Raw genomic sequence first — 8,191 nt, 5'->3', positions numbered from 1 at the left:
GGGAATGTAAAAGAGTCTATTCTAATTGCACATTAATTGTCGTTAGATCATTTTATTACAGTTTGATCTTTGCTCTTTATTGGTGAATGTTCATACACAATGAGTAGATGTTTAAGTTGTTATGAAATGATATGATTATTAGAGGATTTTTTTTTTAAATGTGATACAATACCATAATAAACCTAAGATGGTTACACAATTCAGTACGTAATAGTGATGTAAATATCTAAAACAAACAAGCAAAAAAAAAAAAAAAAAAAAAAAAAAAAAAAAAAAAAAAAATGTGAAAAATTAAATAATAGAAAAACATTATCTTAATCAGTAAGGTAAGTTTGTGAATTTGTTGAGCAGTTTGATTTGGTCCAATCGATAATAACGATTATAATTTGGTTCTATAAAATAACCAGAAAGTGGTCACATCTATAGTCATATTGTACATTTACTTTACGATTCAAACCAAAGATATTTTATGTATCGTATTAACGTGAATACTGTATCTGTTGGAAGTAAAAATTTAAAACAATAAGTTTCCTAAACAAAAAACAGACACTTTCTCAAAATTAGATACCTTCCTCAAATACTTTGATGCTTAATTACTTTAAAATCAAACCAAGCTGAAGTTTACGATTTGTAATAACACAATTCAAAATCCCAGAAATACTTTTGACTTTTTACTACAAAGCAAAGGAAACACAGATGGAGTAGGAGCAAACCATTAAATATTTAGTAACAACCAAACGGACTCTGTACCATTCGGACCTCATGAGATTTATTTTGATGCAAGTCAGATAAGTTAATATTTCGACCTTTTGGTGGACATTTTAAGAAAAAAAGGGTTATAACAAACAAACAAACAAAAAACAAAAAACAAAAAACAAAACAAAACAAAAAACAAAACAAAAAAACAAATAAACAAAAAACAAAAAAACAAAAAAACAAAATGTGATTCCAAGGACACCATTGAGTTAAGTGCCATTCTAATTAAATGCATGTACCATGATTCGAATTGTTATGCAAAAATGTCTAAATTTGAATTCGAATTTTTTGAGGCCACATGTTAAATTCACCACTACAACATTAGACAGCACAATTCGAATCCCTAAAATTATTGAAAAGCGGAAATTTGCATCAAGTCGATCAGCCTGTTGGTGACGTAGGCGGGCAATGAAGTGCAGGAAGAAGATATAAAAAAATTAAGGTTATATATTAGAATAGTAATAAAAAAAATCTTTATGGCGATTTACAGAACATCTTTAATTTTCAACGGATCAATATCTTTTTTTATATTTAATGAATACGCTATCAAAGAGATAAAATTGTAAATAAAGGACTTGATAATTTGTTTAAGCAAGATATTCAAGGGAACCATGATCCGAACCAAATATTTATCCAAGGATAACGACCTGATAAGGAAAATAGACATACTCCACTAAAAACTCATATATACCAGGTGCAACGGAAATGTACACATTCTCTGCTTTTCTACTAACACTTGCCGAGCTGCTCATACAATGTCACGTCGGGGTAGACGAAAGAGAAAAAGAAACTATGACACGGTAAACAAATCGATTTCGTGGTGCAAATGGATACTCCAAAACAATCCACAGGTTTATGATGACATGACAGTCTCAATACTCCTGCAGTGACTTTAATCTTGTAGCAACATAATTCTGTTCTAAGTCTTATTGTAAGAAGTTAGGCACGGTATAAAAAGTCTGCGTAGTTTCGACCAATTTTGGCATAACATATGAGCTGGAATATGGAAACTCCTTACGCAGGCGCTGAAGGAAAACTGACGATACGGAATGAGAAGTCATGGTGTTCATCGTATAGTTTGGTCATGAGTTCCCCCTTTCTATTGAGTTTTAAGAGTAGGCAAAGATATGAAAAAGATATCAAAGTGTCTGTAGTATCTCAAGTTCTGTTGGATAGATGTGATGTATAAAATCCTAGAATGTAAGATTGTTCCTAAGCAACGTTCTTCTCACGAATAGTCAATCTCATAAGAGCAAAGGAAAAACGGAGCACAATTTGTTCCAATTGGAATTCCGACTTTCTTATGAAAAAAAAAAAAAAAACACATCCACTACACTGAACACTTATGTTGGTGATCAAAACTTCAAACATCTTGACAACATCTTCGGTATAATGATTTGCATCAATCTTTCAACAACAACAACAAAAAATTCAGTGAGACCACGCCGTTGATTGCGTGAAGTGAGCTTCCCATACTAGAAACAAACAACGTTCTTCACGATGAATAGAACCAACCAAAGATACGATTAAAAATACGTCACAACGTAATAAACCCCACACATATCTTTTGTATTCTTTGGGTGGTTCCATTTATCCTGAACTACGATGTATGATTTCAGTCCACGATATCAACGCAATGGCAATACTAGATTTTAAGTCGCCAATATTGATAGTGACTTTTTGCACTCGAATTTTTTGTTCATAATATTGGCATGTGATTTCCATTAATATGTAGTTGTACGCCACTGAATGCTGCAGACCCTCGCCGTGTTCACCACCATAGCGTCATAGTTCTAGCTTCATACGAAAATCTACCTCTTAGGTTTTATACATCTGTGTTCTACGTGTGTTTCGGGCTTGTACGAGAACGGGATCTTTACCTGAAATGATCGGTTAGCTTTAAACATTACCCAGTTTCCGATTCAGGCACTGAGGCTCGTTACAAGACTGTATAGGTCATATAGGTACCAGTCTTGTATTGCATATTCCTGAGCGGGTGTACGTCAAAACATGGAGGCTAAAAATATAGTGCGTTTCCTTTTTGCCTTTTCCTGTTTTTGATTCTTGGCAAATGGCTATCATTTTCATCAAAAGTACAGCGTAAATATCAAGCTATGACACAATAAACTTGTTTTTGAGGAAACACAGTATTTTCATGAAAAATAATGCTTTAGAAAAGGGGTCTATTTTATGAACTCAAAATAAAAGTGAAGTAGAAAAAAGTCTATTTTTAGTTTGACCTGTCCTGGTGTACCAACGTTCGTGCCTTTTTTCTAAAATGGACCTAAAAATTATTTTTAACATTTCCTTAATTGAAAAACATGGTTAAAATTTAGATTGAAACTCCTCGTGTACTTTTTAAAAAATCATGAAAATTTAAGATATACTATAAAAGCCTATGGGGCAAAGAATACAAGACTGAGACCTATACATTAGCACGCCCGATATTTATGAATATTCATTGCCAGCTGCTTAATCAGGTTCATAATCTGGTTCACTCTCAATATCATGAGCGACCCAAAAGATCGCTACAACGTACCTTTTTTAAACATATCATACACATGTCTACGCGTGGTTTTTTTTTTTAGCTTGTATTAGAACGGGAAGTTTACATTAAAAGATAATGAAAGGTTAGCATTGAGTTTATGTAATATTACCCAGTTTACGATTCAAACACAGGCGTTCGTTACAATTGATTATATAAAGGTCATAGATGTTATCAGGACACCGAAATCTATATATAGTCATTCGGGTCATAACGGCTACGAAAGAGTTCGCAATAATATCAAGAGAACCAATATTTTAGCGGAAGTCATCCGATTTTCACTTAGAACATATCGCATTTGTACCATTTCGGATGTTTCAAGTATGCTAAAATCAGTGACAGTGAATATTTGACGATTATCGACTTTGAAGACTTCAGTCTTTGATTTAATTTGTACACTAAGCTTTTTACATATACATAGACTTATAAGAATAACATAATATAAAAAACTGAAATATACCTAAAGTAATATAGAAATTAAGACTTCCCTTGATATGAATTACGAAACTAACTAGATCAACAATAAAAAAAAAAATGCATATTCACAATATAATAAAAATCATTTTTTTAATAATCTCATATATTGAAAATAACAAATAAGACTAAAATAAAACAGATTTCTATTATGGGGAGAATGAACAAGACTATTTAGATAATTTAAGGCAGTGGCAGTAGAGCGTATACATCCAGGGAATGAACGGCAGAGAAATTTGACACTTTCTGGATCCTCTCTTTCAAATCTTGATTAATTTGAGAGAAAACTATCTATAGTGCGAAAAACTATTAATGAAGGAAGTAAATCCATGGATAACAAGTATAAAAAATCGGGTGCATGTAAAAATGCCAAACCTTTTACAAACTCAAAAAGGTTTGTGTCTTTCTTAGGATAACAATGGTTTGTTGTATCATTTTAAGGTTACCAATGTACCTATACAAAATCAAAGTATATTTTGTACGTAGTTATAAATTCCCAGCATAAGTTAGTGTGTAACAATTGATTTTCCAGTTTGATGTACATTGTATATCTACACCTTTTGACTCGTGTATTAGAATAAAATAATATAGAATAAAGCTAATATGGCAAAGGTTTATTTTGAGACGCTTACTCTACCGGTGCACCTGCTCCACGCTCCCAGTTTTTAGTCCGAGTTGCTCATTTGCTTTTGTTACTTTGTATATATGATTTTAGTTACTTTATATTCTTTGTTGTGTATGTATGTTTTCCATATCTGGTCTTTGTCCCTGGATTACATTCTTTAGATTACCGCAAGAATCTTGGTTCCCTTGATTACTCTTTGAAGATTTTACTTTTGAAGTTGACATGTTAAACATCACAGGAGAAGAATAATGATCCATTTCCTTACATAATTTAATACCAAGTCATCAAAAGTATTTTTTATTATGAAGAGAAACACTTTTTTATTTCAAGTACCGGTATAATGTTTGCTTCAGTATCAAAGATTTCAAATCTTTATTCATATTCATATTCGGATGTACTTCTATGCAGATTATGTAGGTACGATATTTTAACGTATTCAGCACAACACTATACTTTAGAAAATTGGATTGATGAAAGCAGTAGTAGTTATGAAGTGACTCGTTGAATGTCCGGATATCTGGGAGAACATACCAACACTTCAATCATAAGGGAGAAAATTAGGATAAAAGGAATGAAATGTTTATACAAATTGATAATGTACTGAATTTATAGAATGAAAACTCAAATTCACGGTTTTTTCGGAAACATTTTTTTCCTAAGCCAGGTTTCGTTTTTAGCTCACCTGACCGAAGGACATGTGAGCTGTTGCCATCTCTTGGCGTCCGCCGTCGTCGTCATCCGTCGCCGTTAACATTTTTCAAAACTCTTCTACTCTGACACTAGAGGACCAATTAGAACAATATTTGGTGTGACAGTTCCTTAGGGTATTTTACATAAAAATAATGTAGGATTTTTTTATTCGTCGCAAGAGTAATCAAAGGAACCAAGGTTATAGCGGTAATCAAAAGAATGTAATCCAGGGACAAGGAACATACATGGAAAACAGACATACACAAAGAACATAAAGTAATTAAAATCATACATACAAAGTAACAAAAGCAAATGAGCAACTCGGACTCCACTAAAAACTGGGAGCATGGACCAGGTGCACCGGTAGTATAAGCGTCCTCTGCTTTTCTAGAAACACCCACCGAGTTGCTCATAAAAAGTCAAGTCCGGGGTAGACAAACGAAGAAAGGAAAACTATGACCCGTTGAATAAATCAGTTTTCATGGTGCCGATGGATACACCATAACGATCCACGAGTTCATGATGACGACCATAAAACTTCTGTAGTGATGAATTCAATCTTGTAGCAACATAACCCTGTTCCAGAAGCCTATTTGTTAGAGTTCTTGCGCGATACAAAAAGTCTGCGTAGTTTCGGCAAGCTCTGGCATAACGTATGAGTTGTGATATGAACACTCCATACGCAGGTGCCGAAGGGATGTTGCCACAGATGGAAGGAAAGTTGACAATTCTGAATGAGAAGTCATCACGTTTGTCGTAAACTTTGGTCAATAGTTTTCCTTTGCAATCGATTTCTAAGTGTAGGTCAGGATATGGGGCTGACTTCACAGTGTCTGTAGTATCCTTTATCTCAAGTTCTTTTGGGTAGATGCGATGTATCAAATCCCCGAAATTAGGATTGTTTTAAGATAATACGTGATCTATATAGCGGCAACTGAGATTGAAGCATCTAGCCAAACGATATAAAACGATCAGCTATAAAGTCAGCCTCATAAGAGTTAAGGAATAGGTCAGCAAGTAAAGGAGCACAATTTGTTCCCTTTGTAATGCCGAAAAACACGTCCACTACACTGGACAAATATGTTGTCGATTAAAAATTCCAGTAACATGGGTGCTGTTACTAAAATAAAAATAGACTTCAGACAGTTTTTCGCATATATCTCCAAAATCGTTAGGTTTAGCCAAATTATTTCAACTGCCGAAATGATCCTTATTATAAAGCCTACATAGATCTGCAAGTAATCAAAGTAGTGGATGATTCGCTGAGGTTTTGCACTTGAAAGGTGAGAAATGACTTTTTTAGTTTTCAGCCAATATCTTGAAAACTATGATAGATAGATAGATAGATAGATAGATAGATAGATAGATTCAATTGCGCTGAAATGATCCTTGTGATATAAGTCTTACCAAAGTCAAAATTGTCGGAGTTATTGGCCTTGAAAGGCAAAAGTTGAACCAGGTGAACGATTCAGGCCCATAGGAACCTCTTGTTTTTTATTCCAAAATTATAAAAATAAATAAAAAAGTTATTCATTCACAGAAAAATATGTTTTATCTGTTACTTGAAGATTTTATGAAGTGTGGTATGGCAATTCTGACTGAGTAAAACATTAATATGTATACTTTATAAAGTAGTTACATTGTATGTGGTTATTTAACATATTATTTTATGACTTTATCCGTAAACGTTGTATCTACTAAGTCCGGTGGAATTCGGATATAAAGTAGTATAAAAATTCACTTGCAAAAAGACCGAAAAATATCGATTTAACTCGTCAGAATGTTTTTAAATTTTAGTTTTTAACAGTCATCCACACAGTTTTTTATCATTAAAAGATGAAGATACTTCAATGACAATGTGGTTCTACCACAACTTCTTCAGCAATTTACGACACATCTTATTGCCAGTTTTTTAAAAACACAAACAATAAATATTTTCCAACATGAGTCACTTTTATGTAAAAGCTATATTAATCATTGCATGTGAAACAACAGTAAAATAAATTCTGTAAGAAAAGGTAAATGGCTGTTGTCATGTTTGTCCCTAATATTAACCGTTACGTTGGATTTTAACAGGAAATCAAGGGGAGGGAGACTGTAATCTCTTTATTGTTATTTTTCATTGATTTTCGATTTAATTACTGCTTTGAATCGTACATGATAATTATTTTCCGCTGATCTCTTCAAAAAGTAATCAAGAGGGCCACAATTTTAGCGAATATCAAAAGAATATACCCAAGAACAAAGACCAGACATGGAAAACAGACAAAACACAACTGGGAGCATGGACCAGGTGCACCGGTTCGGCAAGAGTCCTCTGCTTTTCTAGAAACACCCACCGAGTTGCTCATAAAAAGTCAAGTCCGAGATAAACGAAAGAAGAAAGGAAAATTATGACACGTCGAACATGTCAGTTTTCATGGTGCCGATGGATACACCGTAACGACCCACGAGTTCATGACGAAAACCATAAAACTTCTGTAGTGATGACTTAAATCTTGTAGTTACATAACCCTGTTCCAGAAGCCTATATTGTAAGACGTGTAGCGTGATACAAAAAGTCTGCGTAGTTACGGCAAGCTCTGACATACCGTATGAGTTGTGATATAAAAACTCCATACGCAGGTGCTGAAGGTATGTTGCCACAAATGAAAAAAAAGTTGACAAGTCCGAATGAAAAGTCATCACGTTTGTCGTAAAGTTTGGTCAATAGTTTTCCTTTACCATCGATCTCTAAGAGTAGGTCAAGATATGAGGCTGACTTAATTTTTATCAATTTAGATCGAAAATCAGAATTGATATAGCAGTCACCAGAGCCTTTGGATTTGTAAAGCCTGTTAGCATCGAATATTATTTTACACTACTGCAGGAAAATAGTCCCACTGGCATACCTTATTAAGGTTCAAATGCAGATAGTTAGGCCCACTTTATATGTTTTTCTAATACATCATATTTAATTCTATGCTATTTACGCTAATAAACAAACCAAATAAACAACTTATAGTGCGAACTAAAATATGATGATTGATTTGGTTTAACAACGATCCAATTGAAAATAGTTGACTCTATAACCTCACCAGTACCTGTTTATTTCTAAGCAT

The sequence above is a fragment of the Perna viridis genome, chromosome 5 (assembly GCF_037379345.1).
Source record: "Perna viridis isolate PV_CMFRI_1.1 ecotype Kerala chromosome 5, ASM3737934v1, whole genome shotgun sequence".
Taxonomy (NCBI): Eukaryota; Metazoa; Mollusca; class Bivalvia; order Mytilida; family Mytilidae; genus Perna; species Perna viridis.
Note: the sequence above shows the minus strand (reverse complement) of the source record.